The sequence below is a fragment of the Schistocerca cancellata genome, chromosome 8, assembly GCF_023864275.1.
Source record: "Schistocerca cancellata isolate TAMUIC-IGC-003103 chromosome 8, iqSchCanc2.1, whole genome shotgun sequence".
NCBI classification, from domain to species: domain Eukaryota; kingdom Metazoa; phylum Arthropoda; class Insecta; order Orthoptera; family Acrididae; genus Schistocerca; species Schistocerca cancellata.
The window spans coordinates 262,345,637-262,361,276 of NC_064633.1; the positions used below are offsets into that span (position 1 = coordinate 262,345,637).

At 43.6% G+C, this 15,640-nt stretch overlaps 1 long non-coding RNA gene across 1 annotated transcript in view; it reads right to left on the minus strand.

Annotated features, from left to right (window-relative positions):
* The window catches only part of LOC126095715 (uncharacterized), a 239,393-nt gene that overhangs the window by 24,764 nt on the left and 198,989 nt on the right, over positions 1 to 15,640 (minus strand). The window contains exon 2 of the long non-coding RNA XR_007521968.1: positions 10,483 to 10,611. This is a non-coding gene — a long non-coding RNA (uncharacterized LOC126095715). The remainder of the gene's footprint in view (positions 1 to 10,482; positions 10,612 to 15,640) is intronic.

Genomic DNA, 15,640 nt, shown 5'->3' on the forward strand with positions numbered 1-15,640 from the left:
TCCATCCTCTCATAATCCTACTTAGTGACGGTCGCATCCTGTTGAGCAATACCAAAAAATCAGACAAGCGTTTTTTAAACTACCTCTTTTGTGGATGAATTACATTTCCCTAAGATTCTTTCATTAAATCTGAGCCGGGCATTTGCTTTTCTTAGAATCAGATTTTCGTAGTCGTACCGCATTAGGTAGCTTCGGACGTATTTTACGGTTGTTACAGTCAGTTTTCACCTAAAACCGTAATAGCACAGTAATCTCTTCGCCTCTTTGCCTGCATATGTTACATTTATCTAAGCTCTCGGGCAACTGTCAGTCTCTGCCCAAATCTTCCACTCGGCATCTGCTGTTGTTATTTTCCTGTTGACAATAGCAACGCCTACCGAAAGCCTCAAAGATCGTGCTACAGGTGTGTTTCTATACACGAAAGAAGACGTCAACTCAAATTTCACGTCAGTCGCATATGAGTGGTGCCAGTAGTGCCGCTATGAGAATGCAAATGAGGTTTTCTTTAAATACTCGCTCTAGCGGTCTTGAGCGTTAGTTACCTTTAAGATTTGACATTGCGAGTTTATGTTAATAAAGAATGGCTTTAAGACGACAAAGACCCCACTATCTATACCCCATTGAGTTTTAACGAGAGCGTGTAATAAGGCTACGAGAAGATGGATCTTCCTTCTGGATACTGCAGAAAGACTTGGCAAGACTGTAGCCACTGTATGTGATTGCTGGCATCGGCAGACCGGGCTCCGGTCGGCCACTATCGAGAGAGAAGACCATTCTGTTCGGCGTAAAGCTGTGGCGCATCGTCTTGCACCTGCAGCAGGAGTTTAAGCAGCAGTTGGCACCACAGCGATACAACGAGCTGTTACAAATCGGATACTTGAAGAACATCTCCGAGCCAGATGCCATGTAGCATGCGTTCCACTAAGCCCACATCACCGCCTTTGCGACCTCAGTGATGTCAAGCGGGAGCTCACTGGAGGGCAGGATGGAGGTCTGTTGTGTTTTCTGACCAAATCTGGTTGTGTCTCGGTGCCAGTGATGGCTGTGTGGAAGTTGGGAGGAGGTCAACTGAGGTCCTGCAGTCAACCTGCATGCATGTTAGACACACGGGACCCATACCTGAAGCTGTGTTCTGGGATGCGATTTCGTTTGACAACAGAAGCATTTAGTGGTTATCCCACGCACCCTCACTGCAAATTTGTACGACAATCCGGTGATTCGATCTGTTGTGCTGCCATACAAGGCATTCCAGCAGGTGTTTCAGAAAAGGACAACGCCCGTCCACATACGGCTGCTGTAACTCAGAATACTCTACAGAGTGTCGATACGTTGGCTTGTCCAGCTCGATTACCAGATGGAGCACGTATGGGACATCATTGGACGACAACTACAGTGTCATCGACAACCGGTATTAACCGTCCATGTACTGACCGACCAAGTGCAATAGGAATGGAACTCCATGTCACGAACTAACATCCAGCACCTGTAAAACACAAGGCATAAACGATAGCTTCTTGTATTAAACATTCTGGCGGCTACACCAGTTATTAACCTACCAGCATTTCCCATTTGCAATGGATAATGTCTCATGTACATGAATCTGCGATATTGCAATGTTAATCACTTAAGTATGTTACCTAGACAATTCTATTCGCGAAATTTCACTACTCTTCATTAATTATTTTTAGTACTGCGTTTTTTTCTATCAGTATTTACGGAGTAATGGCGCAATAAGAGAGGGAAAGCAGCAGAAGAACTGCTAGAAGATATTTTGCAAGGAATAGTTAAGTGGTTTTCTGAAAATGGACTCTATCTAAATTTTGAAAACACAGATTACATTCGCTTCTGCAAAACAAATCGAGTCATAGCAACAATTAATGTAGCACATGAGCAGGAGTCAGGAAATGCGATAGCATGGTCAAGTTTTTTCGGTGTACAAATTGATAAGAACTTGAACAAGAAGAAGCGTATTACTGAGCCTCTCAAACAATTACGTTCATCTGCTTTTGCTCTTATTATGGTTGCTGACTTTGGAAACAAGCGTATTGATTTCCTGACATATTTTGCAGATTTCCAGTCGATAATATCTTACACAATAATTTTCTGTGGTAAGTCATCACCTAGAAGAAAAAAATTATTCGCACAAAACAGAACAATAAGAACAATAGGTTTAAGTAACCCACGGAAATCATTTAGATACGTTTTCAAGAAGCAAGTAAATACTGTGCAGTGGACGCTTATTAAATTGTACTCGTGTGCACACTTAACAGCCAGCTCTCCTCCACATTCCAGCACACATAAAGTTTTTTCTTGCTTTCAGGTTGTTAATTGGTAAATAACAGTACTTCGTGTAGCATTTATACGAGCTTACCGATTATCGAACCAGATTTGTCATAGCACTGAGGGCTTTTATAAGAGAACTCATTAATTATTCAAATGGGACGAACAATTGATCCAGAGGTTATTTCCGCAGTTCCCCAGAATAGTATTAGTTATATGTTCTACAGATCATTTGAACGTTCTTTTTTTACAGAAATGATGTGGCACGAGTCGGTTTACAGCATATATATAGCATATAAATTACCGTTAAAAACTTATCTGAAACTTCTTCGGTCCACCTCGCGACCGCGATGCGGCAGCCACGAGTGCTGTAATGGAAGTCTCCAGTTCCAGCAGGAAAAAAATCGTCGACACTGCGGCCAGTGTGGCACACTAACGAACACTATGGAAACTACGAGTACTAACACGTTATAACTTGAGATCGGACCAGCCCGTTACAACTTCTGCAGAAAAGCAGGCGAAAAGCGTTGCGTGCGAGCAGAGCAGTGGATGACAGAAGCTGCCTGAGAGGCCAGTAGGACCACGATGGCCGCTAAGAATATGGAGGAAGACCTACTTTCGGATCTGTAAGGAATTTGTACTGTCTGGAGATCGTTGACTAGTGGTATTGTGGTGTGCGTACTGAAGACCTTCAGTACACACACCATCAGATTATTTGACTTGTCGCTCTAACGAAGCAGGCGAGTGTCAGCAATATGTCTCGTGATCTTATCGTGGCGTGTTTATCTTCTGCCATTAGGTCAGACGACAGAAATGACACTTGCACGCGTAGAGTAGCATATTGATGGTGACCAACTTTAAACAGAACTTGATTAATTTTCACATACATTTATTAAAATAATAACAAGCATAAAAATTACTTAACTTGGTTCTGGATGCTATTTACAATTGACAGTCTGAAGTTCCTTCGGTAATGGTACGTTAATCTTATTCTCACATATATCTCTGATACTTGACAGAGTGTCTACACACTTATCTTCATGGCTATGTACAGGAATATTGCAATCTTATTAGCCGCAGACTGAAACTTGACTATAGACTGGTGCAGACAAATGTAGAACTCGTACAGACTGGTACAGACTAATGCAGACTGGTACAGACTGATGCAGACTCACTAATCGGAGGTCTGTACACTCGTTATAATACCTCGTGCGTTCATGTATCACTTCGCGAGTGTGATCCGCGAGGAGAAAAGGTTCTACATTAGCAGCAATCTCATTGGCTGCGTTACATATTAATGCGCGGATCGGCGGAAGATGGTTTGGTCCGTCTCTATGGCAGTGCCATCTCGTAGTGCGGAGACAGACACTCGCTGCGCCTGGGCTGTTGTGCTTAGTGGGGCGCGCTCTAGTGGGAAAGTTGTGTACGCGCTGACTACACGGTACTATGTACACAACAGGTATGTTCAATTTAACCTCATAAAATATAGCCCAAGACTTCAAGCGCGTTCTTTTGGAAACATTATTTTTCAAATTGGTGGCAAACATAACTTGACAATGGCACATACCATTAGCGTACATAGCCGTTCTGCTATACCTTCAGGAGTCGACGCACCCTTTTGTATCTGTTGTGAGGGCGAAGAATATGACATTTATTTCAACACATCACAATTTTGTTAGAATTTAACATTTTTTACTTATCGTATCAATTCTGATAGAAAATGTACATCGAAAGTGACTTACACAAAATTATTTTGCTATAGGTCCAATAAAAGGGCAATAAGAGGGCCGCTGATGACCAATTTTCCGGCTGCAAAGGGGCCTTGCTACCTAGCGCAGCAGTTAAAGGGAGCGTCCCATGTTAAAAAGAAAATGATTTATAAAAGACAGAAGTGTAAGGTTAAAACTATATCAACCGATGTAGCAATAGTTTTTTATTTTACTTGAATCATCACGAAAATCACGTTTTTTCTTGCGTTCTTGAGTGTTACCCCATTAAACGGATGTTTTTTTACTAAATGATACCAGAATTTGATGGTGAAGTAAGGGAACTTCATATGTTCTATGTTCACATATTCTCCACAGGTCACTTTACTGTGTGTGGTGGGGGGAATCTACCGTACCACTACCATTTTCCCTATTCTCTCGTCTATCCCCATACGGTGTGTGGGAATTTCTGTGATTATATGGCCGTGAACGTTTCGTGAGACATGTGAGAGGAAGCAATATTATTTTGTCCAACTTTTCTTCGAATGAACGTTCACGGAATATCAGTAGCAGCCGATTCAGTGGCACACGTAATTGGTCTCTCTAGTAGCGACTCCCATTGGTATTTTTTTAACATCTTCGCAACAGAGATGTAAACACTTCTTATTAAAGGATCCAGACTTACAAACGATGCTCAAGACTCGGTTGAAAAGTGTTCTGTAAAGCACTTCCTTCGTCGATGTATTACATTTCCTTAAGATTGTCCCGATGAAACTCAGTCTCACATCTGTTTTTCCTATAATTTGTTTTATGTTGTCATTCCCCTTTAGGTCGCTCCAGACGTTCATTCCTGGGTATCTCACAGCAGTCTCTGTTTCCAGTGAGGTTTTAACATAATTGAACCGTAATCGACCCCTTCACCTGTTTACTCGTAATATGACGCATCTGTTTACGTTCAGTGGCGACTGCGACTCCCAGTTATCTGCGTCACTGCGTTACAGCGTCCATATAGCCAAAAGTAAACTCCGTCCGAACAGGCCTTGGAAGGCCAACGATACCGACCGCCCACCGTGCCATCCTCAGGCGGCGGCCGTTACTGGATGCGGATATGGAGGGGCATGCGGTCAGCACACCGCTCTCCCGGCCGTATCCTCAGTTTGTCTCACACGGGCTGAGTGCACCCTGCTTGCCAACAGCGCTCGGCAGACCGGATGATCACCCGTCCGAGTGGCTATCCCGACCCGATAGCGCTTAACTTCCGCGATGTGACGGAAACCGGTGTTACCACTGCAGCAAGGCCGTCGGCATAGCAAAAAGTACTGTCTGCAAAAACATTATGGAGTTCCCTCCGTTAATCGCAAGGTCATTTATACACAGGATGAACCAGGACTCAAAAAATGTTCAAATGTGTGTGGAATCTTATGGGACTTAACTGCTAAGGTCATCAGTCCCTAAGCTTTCACACTACGTAACCTAAATTATCCTAAGGACAAACACATACATCCATGCCCGAGGGAGGACTCGAACCTCCGTCAGGACCAGCCGCACATTGTGACACACAGCAGTGTGTATAGGCTTAGTGAAGAAGAGTCCGCCTATGTGCGTCTCGTCTGTGGGTTTTCTGAATGCTACAATTAAAAGGCGACACGACCACGCTATGATCAGCTCATCTCGGAAGACGGCAACTGCAATTATTTCGTACCTCTACACAGGCACCCACGAATAACAAAATACTTTTGTAAATAACAAGAGGGGGCAGGATTGGTCGTGGAAGTAGAAATATTTAGTTTTGTAGCAAACCGATTTCACTCACTGCGTGAGTATCATCACTGCTAGTATTAAAGGCCTGTCGAGTTATAAATACAAGCACTAAAATTGCGCATCTGCGCATGTCAATGAGGGGTACATGTCAGACATGTGAGGATATTGTAGATTTACTGATTCTATTTATGAGTCCACAGGGCTTTAATACTAGCACCGACGATGGTCACGCAGTGATTTAAATCCATTTGCAACACAAATAAAGATTTCTACTTCAACAATGATGCTGAACGTCCTTTTGTTATTAATGCTGGTGTGGAGGCCTTGGTACATGCAACTCCTGATGGAGTCCCCATTCAGTAACAAATACTTTTGTGTTACTGTGCTTTCGTGATTAATTATTTTCACTATTGTGAAAGTATTTTCACGGAACCAAGCAACAAAGCCAAATAATTCATCATGACGACGGTTATTCGTTATCCGATAGGTCGCGAAATGGAAACGACAGAAAAAATACGATGCAGCTTCGCACATATGTGTTGTGTGGTGCCTACAGTATGCCTGCAGATCGCGTCACGTCGCTCTTTTCAGTTTTGAGTACACAGTGGGCAGGTAAAGTTGCCTAGAAAAGTGTCTCTCTCGCCAAGTATGAGTGCCTGCTGAGAGATTTTGCCTGATTTCATACAGCCCACGTACCGTATCAAGCACTTCCTTCTTCATAAATGGGCAACAAAGAAACTTCTGCAGGGATTTCGATGGGAAATATTTGGTCACTCATTGTCAGCCGATCAGCGCGGACTTGACTCCCTCTGAGTTTCATCTCTGCTCTTATCAACCTCTGGCAACGAAGACAACATTTTGGCACTAGCAATGGCCTGCAGACTAGCATAGAGAATTGGCGGGAACCACAAGTGAGTGCTTTCTATGAGTAAGTTATTGTAAAGTTGGTACAACGCCACAGCAAATGTGTGTCTGAGTGGCGGATGTACTGGGTGATTAATAACAATCTAAAAAACTTGTAAGAGTGTTGCTGAGTAGTGTCTTGAGAAACAATAGTTAAGAGAAGAATTCAATACTTCGTGCCGTTTCCGAGTCAATTAGCACTTACGTTAGCCAATCAGGCCGTTGCGAGCCAAATGCAACTGTCTGCCAAATAAATTTTCTCTCAGTTAATGAACTTTGATTCCATAAGCAAAGGTTGTGTACAGCGACCATAGATTAATTAAGGCAGGATTTGAAACTAACAATCAGTGGCTATCTCACTAGTTTTTTTTTATTATTTTTGCATATCCAGATGTCAGCTATAAACAGCCATCTGGAGTGCATTTGAGTGATTTACCATCCCATAAACTCGCAGCAGTACATGACACCATTAGAGTTTACTGGATTACAGACAGACAGACACGGTGACATTTACTGATGCGGGTCTGCTGGATGGTAACTCATTCAAACGCACTGAAGGTGGCTATTTATAGCTGAAATCTGGATATACAAGAATAATAAAAAGCAGCGGGATTGCGATTTGCTGTTCTCATAGTGCAGATGATAGCGCACGAGACTGCTAAGCCTTTGGCTCGGGTTCGATATTTACTACCGTTCCATGTCTAATTTGTGTGTCGCTCTCTTGTTCGGTTTTAGGAAACGAAGCGAAGACCACGTTTGGTGACACCGTCTCTGGCGGGCCGCTTGTGCTTGCGCACGCAGTGGCACGGTTGGCTGATTTTGATGGTAATTGATTCAGAAACGGAGCAACGTATCGACTTTCGTTTGTGAGAATTATTTCTCAGCACTACCTACCCTGTAACACCCTTTCAAGCTTTTCAGACTGTTTCTGACCACCCTGTATAGAGAAGTAGCTGGAAGGAGAAGCTAAGCGTCGTAAACAGGACATTTTTAATTTTCACTTTGATTTCCATTTCGTGACCAATCAGACTTTAATAAACGAATGGCTCTTGTACATAATCACCCTATAACGAGCCACTGTAGACCACAGGTCCCCTACACCAAAAGACTCGGGAAATATCCCTGAACATCCCGTGAAATTTTGTCGTATTGTTCCTGGTCACCCTACGTACTATACACAGTAAAGGCACTATAGAGTCCGTTGATGTACCCTAGAATTTAGCTTCATATCTCCAAGACAAAGTAGTAAAGGAGTTTTGCTATTTTGGGAGCAAAATAACTGATGATGGTCGAAGCAGAGAGGATATAAAATGTAGACTGGCAAAGCGTTTCTGAAGGAGAGAAATTTGTTAACATTGAGTATAGATTTAAGTGTCGGGAAGTCGTTTCTGAAAGTATTTGTGTGGAGTGTGTATGGAAGTGAAACATGGACGATAAATAGTTTGGATAAGAAGAGAATAGAAGCTTTCGAAATGTGGTGATACAGAAGAAATCTGAAGATGAAATGGGTAGATCACGTAATTAATGAGGAGGTACTGAGTAAGATTGCGGAGAAGAGGAGTTTGTGTTACAACTTGACTAGAAGAAGGGATCGGTTGGTAGGACATGTCCTGAGGCATCAAGGGATCACAAATTTAGTATTGGAGGGCAAGCGTGGAGGGTAAAAATCGTAGAGGGAGACCAAGAGATGAATACACTAAGGAGATTCAGAAGGATGTGGGTTGCAGTAAGTACTGGGATTAAGAAGCTTGCACAGGATAAAGTAGCATGGAGAGCTGCATCAAACCAGTCTCAGGACTGAAGACCACAACAACAACATCTCCAGATTATGTTCCGTTAAGAGTACGTTATTAAAGTCTCTCTCTTGGAAAGTCCTGAAAGCAGTTACAAATCCGATACTCAGTAAACTCGAATTTGGTTCACAGCAGAACTGCATCGAATGCTTTCCGGAAGTTGAGGAAAATGTCATCAACCTGGGCTCCATCGTCAGTGTCGCCCTAGATTTCATGGACGATCAAAGGGAGTAGGTTTTTGCAGGATCTCTGTTTCTGGAATTATCGTTGGTTTTTGAAGAGAATTTCGTTATCCGGTCACGACATAACGCTTGGTACCATTTACTGATGCTGCGACCTACGAGAGAGCCAACAAATACACTACTGGACATTACAATTGCTACACCATGAAGATGACGTGCTACAGACGCGAAATTTAACCTACAGGAAGAAGATACTGTGATATCCAAATGATTAGCTTTTCAGAGCATTCACACAAGGTTGTCACCGGTGGCGACACCTACAACGTGCTGAGATGAGAAAAGTTTCCAATCAATTTCTCATACAAAAACAGTAGTTGAACGGCGTTGCCTGGTGAAACGTTGTTGTGATGCCTCGTGTAAGGAGGAGAAATGCGTACCATTCCGTTTCCGGCTTTGATAAAGGTCGGATTGTAGCCTATGGCGATTGCGGCTTATCCTACCGCGACATTGCTGTTCGCGTTGGTCGAGATCCAATTCCTGTTAGCAGAATATGGAATTGGTGGGTTCAGGAGGGTAATACGGGACGCCGTGCTGGATCCCAACGGCCTCGTATCACTAGCAGTCGAGACGACAGGCATCTTATCCGCATGGCTGTAACGGATCATGCAGCCACGTCTCGATCACAGAGTCAACAGATGGGGACGTTTGTAAGACAACAACCATCTGCACGAACTGTTTGACGACGTTTGCAGCAGAATGGACTATCAGCTCGGAGACCATGGCTGCGGTTATCCTTGACGCTGCATCACAGACAGGAGCGCCAGCGATGGTGCACTCAACGACGAACGCGGGTGTACGAATGGCAAAACGTAATTTTTTCGGATGAATCCAGGTTCTGTTTACAGCATCATGATGGTGGCATCCTTGTTTGGCGACATCGAGGTGAACGCACATTAGAAGCCTGTATTCGTCATCGCCATACTGGCGCATCACCCGGCGTGATGGTATGGGGTGCCATTGGTTACACGTCTCGGTCACCTCTTGTTCGCATTGACGGCACTGTGAACAGTGGACGTTACATTTCACATGTGTTACGACCCGTGGCTCTACCCTTCTGTCGAGCCCTGTGAAATCCTACATTTCAGCAGGATAATGCACGACCGCATATTGCAGGTCCTTTCTGGTTTGCGGGCCTTTCTGGATACAGAAAATGTTAAACTGCTGCCCTGTCCAGCAAATTCTCCAGATCTCTCACCAATTGAAAACGTCTGGTCAATGGTGGCCGAGCAACTGGCTCGTCACAATGCGCCAGTCACTACTCTAGATGAACTGTGTTGAAGCTGCATGGGCAGTTGTACCTGTACACACCATCTGATCTCTGTTTGACTCAATGCACAGGCGCATCAAGGCCGTTATTACGGCCAGAGGTGGTTGTTCAGGGTACTGATTTCTCAGGATCTATGCACCCAAATTGCGTGAAAATGTAATCACAGGTCAGTTCTAGTACAATATATTTTCCAATGAATATCCGTTTATCATCTGCATTTCTTCTTGGTGTAGCAATTTTAATGGCCAGTAGTGTACTTGCACAGAATCTCTGTAGAATCTCGCAGGTATCTCATCCCATCGCGATGAATTTCCACTAGCGAGCGAAGTTAGTTGATTCTCTACTCCGGGATCACTTATATCAATATATATCGGTGTTCGTGAGATAGTCGAAAGGAGGGACCGTACTGTGATGGCAGAAGTGAAGCAATTGTTATTACTCTTGGTCACTTCCGTTTGGTTGGTACAGAGCAAGTGACAAAATGTGGTGAGATAAACAGCTGGAGCAGTGCAGTGCTGACGTCACAGTACCTGCAAGTGCGAGGAAGGTAGCTGGCGGCCGCAGTAGGGGCAGGCGGACGCCGCCGTCCACGGGTTGCCGCTCATGTCGGTGCGCCGCTGGCGAGGGCCTCACGTCTAGTGAGGACCGCCGTCTGGTCCCTGCAACACAGTGTTGGTACACGGTTTACAGAAAATCATCGTACCCTCCATCTCTGTACACATGGGAATGTAGGTGCGCCTACAAAACTAATTTCAGCATGCCACAGTGCTAGTATCTTTCGTATGCAATGAAGAACACGTAGTATAATTATGTACGTTTGGCATTGTGTCAGGTGCTGAGGGCTATTTGAATTGTTTTATTATTCTGAAAAAAAATCAGTGTCGAAAAACTGCTTGTACATCTGTTTTTTACTGCCAGTTTCTGTTATAATGACGACGAACGAATCGTCGCCAAAGACTGGTGGCCAAAGCTAAATAGAAACATAAATCTCATCTTTGCATGCACAACAGGTTTGTCAGTGCAGTCTATAAGGAGCTGGCAGCATGGTCTGGGTCAACAAAGAGTAAAATAATTAGAAGTCATTGGTAAAAAATAATATATGTACTTAACTGGTGGTACAGGAGTCTTCGTAGTCTGGAGCATTGTAATTACAAACAAAGAGTTATAGAGGCATCACATAGGCCATACTTTAACTAAGCGCCTTGTTCGAGATTGCTTCCTATCAGCTGAAAGCTATACTACTGTCTTACTTGGCGTCAGCAAGAGTGGCCTGGCGCAGGGTAGAGACTTGTTGCAAGCCGCGGAGCGGCGCTACTCTCGACTCGGGGGTCCAGCGGTACTAGTACGGACCGCGGTCGATAATTGCCACCCCTAAAAAATGTGGTATCGAACGTTGATACCATAGTTTCGACAAATCTGTGCTGTCATCATCGGATTTGCAAGTTTAATAAACAAACATTCAAAGTCAATGTGGCTAATACATATATGACTTCATATAAACGCTGTATACGTAACTGAAGCTTTAGAACGTACCTTGCACCATATTAACAGAAGTTCATGATTTTTAGAAGCCTGCAAGCCAAACCACATAGTGATGTTGCGTCACTTTACAATAAAAAGTAGCAAGGAACATCTGCATGTGTAACATAAAGCGACACAAATATAAAACACATATCGTGTTAAGATCCTAGCTCACTCGTTCACCTGACACCACAATAGCGACTCAACTTTAACATTCTGCGTGGTGTCTGTTGTTCTATATCGTGTCTCCCGACCACTTTCGCGCAACGACGCTCTGAGCGTGTTTTTTAGGGAATTGACTAGTTTGAACCAGGGACCTGCTGCTGGTAAGGAGACGTCAGACCACACATGACATGTAGAGTTCAGAAGAGTTCAGTGAGCCTGGCGATGATATAACCAAATACTTAATGATTTCAGCGTCAGCTCCACTGCACTCCCTGTAAAAGAATCTTAATACTAACTAAATTTAGTGGAAGGGGTTCAAGGCTTACCTATTTTTAGTTAGCTGGTAAAATAACGTCGAAAAAGCAGTTAAGTATACCATTGGAAATTTTATTCTATTCACAAAACATTGTTTATAAATTGCACTATTGATAAAAGGGAATGTTTTAATACAGGACGGTAAAAACCAACTGCGTTCAACAAAAGTGTGAATGAATATTCCCTGAAAGGGTTTCCAAGTTCTACAATGGATCGAAGGATGACCTATGCCATATCACATCTATAATCTAGGTTTAAATTAAGTTTCACAAAAGAGAAAACTATCAAAATGGTCTACAGTGACCCTCAATTATCTTTAATTACTTATCTAACTTTTCGTAGATTATAGTGGCTGATGTGGCTTCTCAATAATTATATAACAGAAAAATCATCGCATTTCAGATTTTAACTTACGTAGCAAATGTGAATACCATGAGCTTTAATTGACGATCGACACTAGTATTACGCAAAACGGGGATGTAACAGATGACACTTCTGCAGTTCTGAGTCAAGCCTTATGCGCTCAAAAATGCGGCATCGCGTGCGTTCGTTACCTTGTCGGTGTCTCGCCGTCTCGGAAGCAACTCTCTTCTAACTTCTCCTTACTACAATTTACCGAAGTTGGTTTAAAAAAAAAAAACTATCTGGCTGTGTTTTCATCTGAGCAATCAGGGTCTCAATGTTAACCTTAAGCTCCGCCTACAAAAATTCTGTCTATCCAAAGAGAAACGTTATACTTTTCGTGGTGGGGCAATGTTTTTAAAGTTTGCAACGTAACAGAGACGCGAAAAAGTCTCACGCTAAGACTTGCGGCTGGGGTGGCCCTTTTAGTGTTATCGTAAGATCTATACTGATCTTCTGGAGGGCTCTAGCTTTTAACATGGGCTGGGGGGTGGTCCTAGCGGTTAGCTGGCGACGTGGGTGTCCGTCCCTTATCGTAGGGCCTTCCAGCTTAAACACGGTTCTGCTCTCGGCTTCTGTTCTCGTTTCTCCCCTCGGAACTGCGTCTGTCTTACGGTGGGAAGGTATGACATGCATTTAGGCATTCTTGTGTTAGTCTGTGGTATTCCATTTGCTCACTCATTACTCGTATTACTTTGGTTAATTTAATGTCACGATTTATTCGGAGCTATGTGACATACTACTGGAATTGCTTATCATGTCAGGGTTTTCATGGAAGGTGTTGGATTTGCCTCACACCTTACGCAACTAGTACGATATTTGCACAGATGGATCTGTATACAGTGGCACTATATACATATGTATATGTCTGTATACATTGTGCCACTCAACCATCGATATATACGGTACTCGCACAAATTTCCAACTACAGATGCCAAAAAACAAATTCTAACTCCGCTCTCATTAAAATTCTTTTTGATAGCATTAGGTAACATTTCTTAAAACACAAATTAACGAAAAATTACATTCTGAAAATATGCAGTTATTCATTAAATGCTAATTTACAATCAAAATATAGTTCAGATTATTTATGTCTACACAGTATCTGCATCGTCACTAATTGACAGCAAAAAGTAATTTGAATTACTTTGGAGCGAAGAAAGATTTAATATCGTTGCACACCTAGTTTGAAATTTATGCGAGTACGTATCGATTGTCGAGTACCACAATGTAAACAACCCCTTGTAGTCTCACTCGTGCTAATATCGTACTAGCTCAGTGGCCAGTGCCCTCAGTTGGGACGTCAACACAACATGATATGTATTTTATATTTGTAGTATTTTAATTTTTTTCTTCTAATGTTCCTTCCCACCTCTTATTGTAAAGTAACGCGACATCACTATGTGGCTTACAAGTCTCTAAAGATGATGAACTTCTATTAATATGGTGCTAGATACTTTCTAATGCTTCAGTTATGTATACAGTATTTCTGTGAAATCTTATATGTATTAGTCACCTTGACTGAATCCGATGGTGACGCCAGAGACCGGCGCAAATAGTAATCAATAAAAAGACACAGAAGAGATCTTGGAGAATCCGTTTTTTATAATAATTACATAATATTATGGTTACTGTCCGCCGCGAGACAGGATGACATCTCGTGGCGGTGTCGATATGGTACACCGTAACGACAGTATACACTGTCCAGTCACATAAACGAGACCACCTATCAATAGCCTGAATACCCAAATTTTTCAGTGCGGAGGTGCAGGAAGAGAGTCAGTGAGTTTCTGAAGGTATCGACAGGCACGTGGAGCCATACCGACTACAGTGCTGAGGCCAGCCGAGCTAGGTGTCTCGGTTGAGGATCCATGACGCGAACACATCGATCAAAATGGTCCCACAGTTTCATGGATGGCCTAAAATGTGGGCAGTTACGTGGACAGGAGAGTATGGGAAATTCATTCAGGTCCTATTCGGAACACGCACGAGGTGTGTGACGTGCGAGGTGAGTGGCGTGCGAGATGTGTGACGTGCAACATATGTGAAACCTTGAATTGCCCTGTTGGTAGATGCCATCGTGTCAAGAAAAAAAGAAAAAATTGCATGTGGGGGTGAACGTAGCCCCCAAGGATAGATGCACGCTTGTGCTGCCCATTCTGCCTCCCAGAATGGTGACATCACCCATGGAACACCACGAAAGCATTCCCCAGATGATAACGCTCCCTCTTCCGGCCTGGAACGTTGTGATGCTTGCTGCAGGACTGTACACACCTAGGCCATCTACCCGGTGGAGTATAAAAGGTGATTAATTACTCACTGGACGTTCAGCTACGGTACTGGAATGGAAATTCTGACCTTCGTCACCAATGAACAGCAGTCAGCATGGGTACATGTACCAGCCACCTGCTGCAAAGGGCCATACACAGCAACGTTCTCTGGCCAGTCGTTGAACAGACACTGTTGGTAGCCCTTGGTTCATCTGCATGTGCCAATTGCTCAACAGTTGCACGTCTGTCAGCCTGTACACATCTATCAGCTGTCGTTCACCCCTTTAATCCATGGCCCGTGGGGCATCATCGTTGCCATGTCGACGGCTTTGTCTCTTGCCATTTTTCTATGCACGATATACTTAAATCACGGCGGCTCGCAGACAGTTCACAAACTTAACCTTTTCGGAAATGCCTCCATGGTTGCCATTTTGCAGGCTTCCGAATTCTGACAATAACTGCACTGTTTCACACATCTCCTGACACGCTTTATATATTCCCAATTGTTAGTGCTGCCACTTGTCGTCTATGAGTAGCCATGACACTTTGACATCGAACATAGGCGTTGGTCGTATTAATGTGTGTGGGCAGTATATAAGTGCGTCGGAGGTGGCTGGGAAATCAATCTACCGGCTGCTAATGGCGAAATGCACTGAAATAAGTGACTTTGTTAAATTGTAGTTTGTTATAGCGTAGCGTCTATCAGCAATGGTCTCCGAACGGCAATATGGTCGGCTGTTGGCGCCCTAGTGTCGGGAGCATCTCTGGAAAGTGGTTGAAGAGGAAATCATGAGTAGGTGAAAAAGTTTTTGCACGGCCATACCTCATAACAAAACGTGGAGATTGGAGTGTTCCCGCTTTTCAAAGCAGGACAGATGGCGATTTGTGGCCGATCTCATGGCAGAGAGCAATGCTGGTGCAGGCACAAATGGTTAGGAACACACCCTTCAGCGCGGTTTACTGAATATGGGAATTGCGCTGCAGGCGGCCCCTATGTGTTCACGTGTTAACCCAA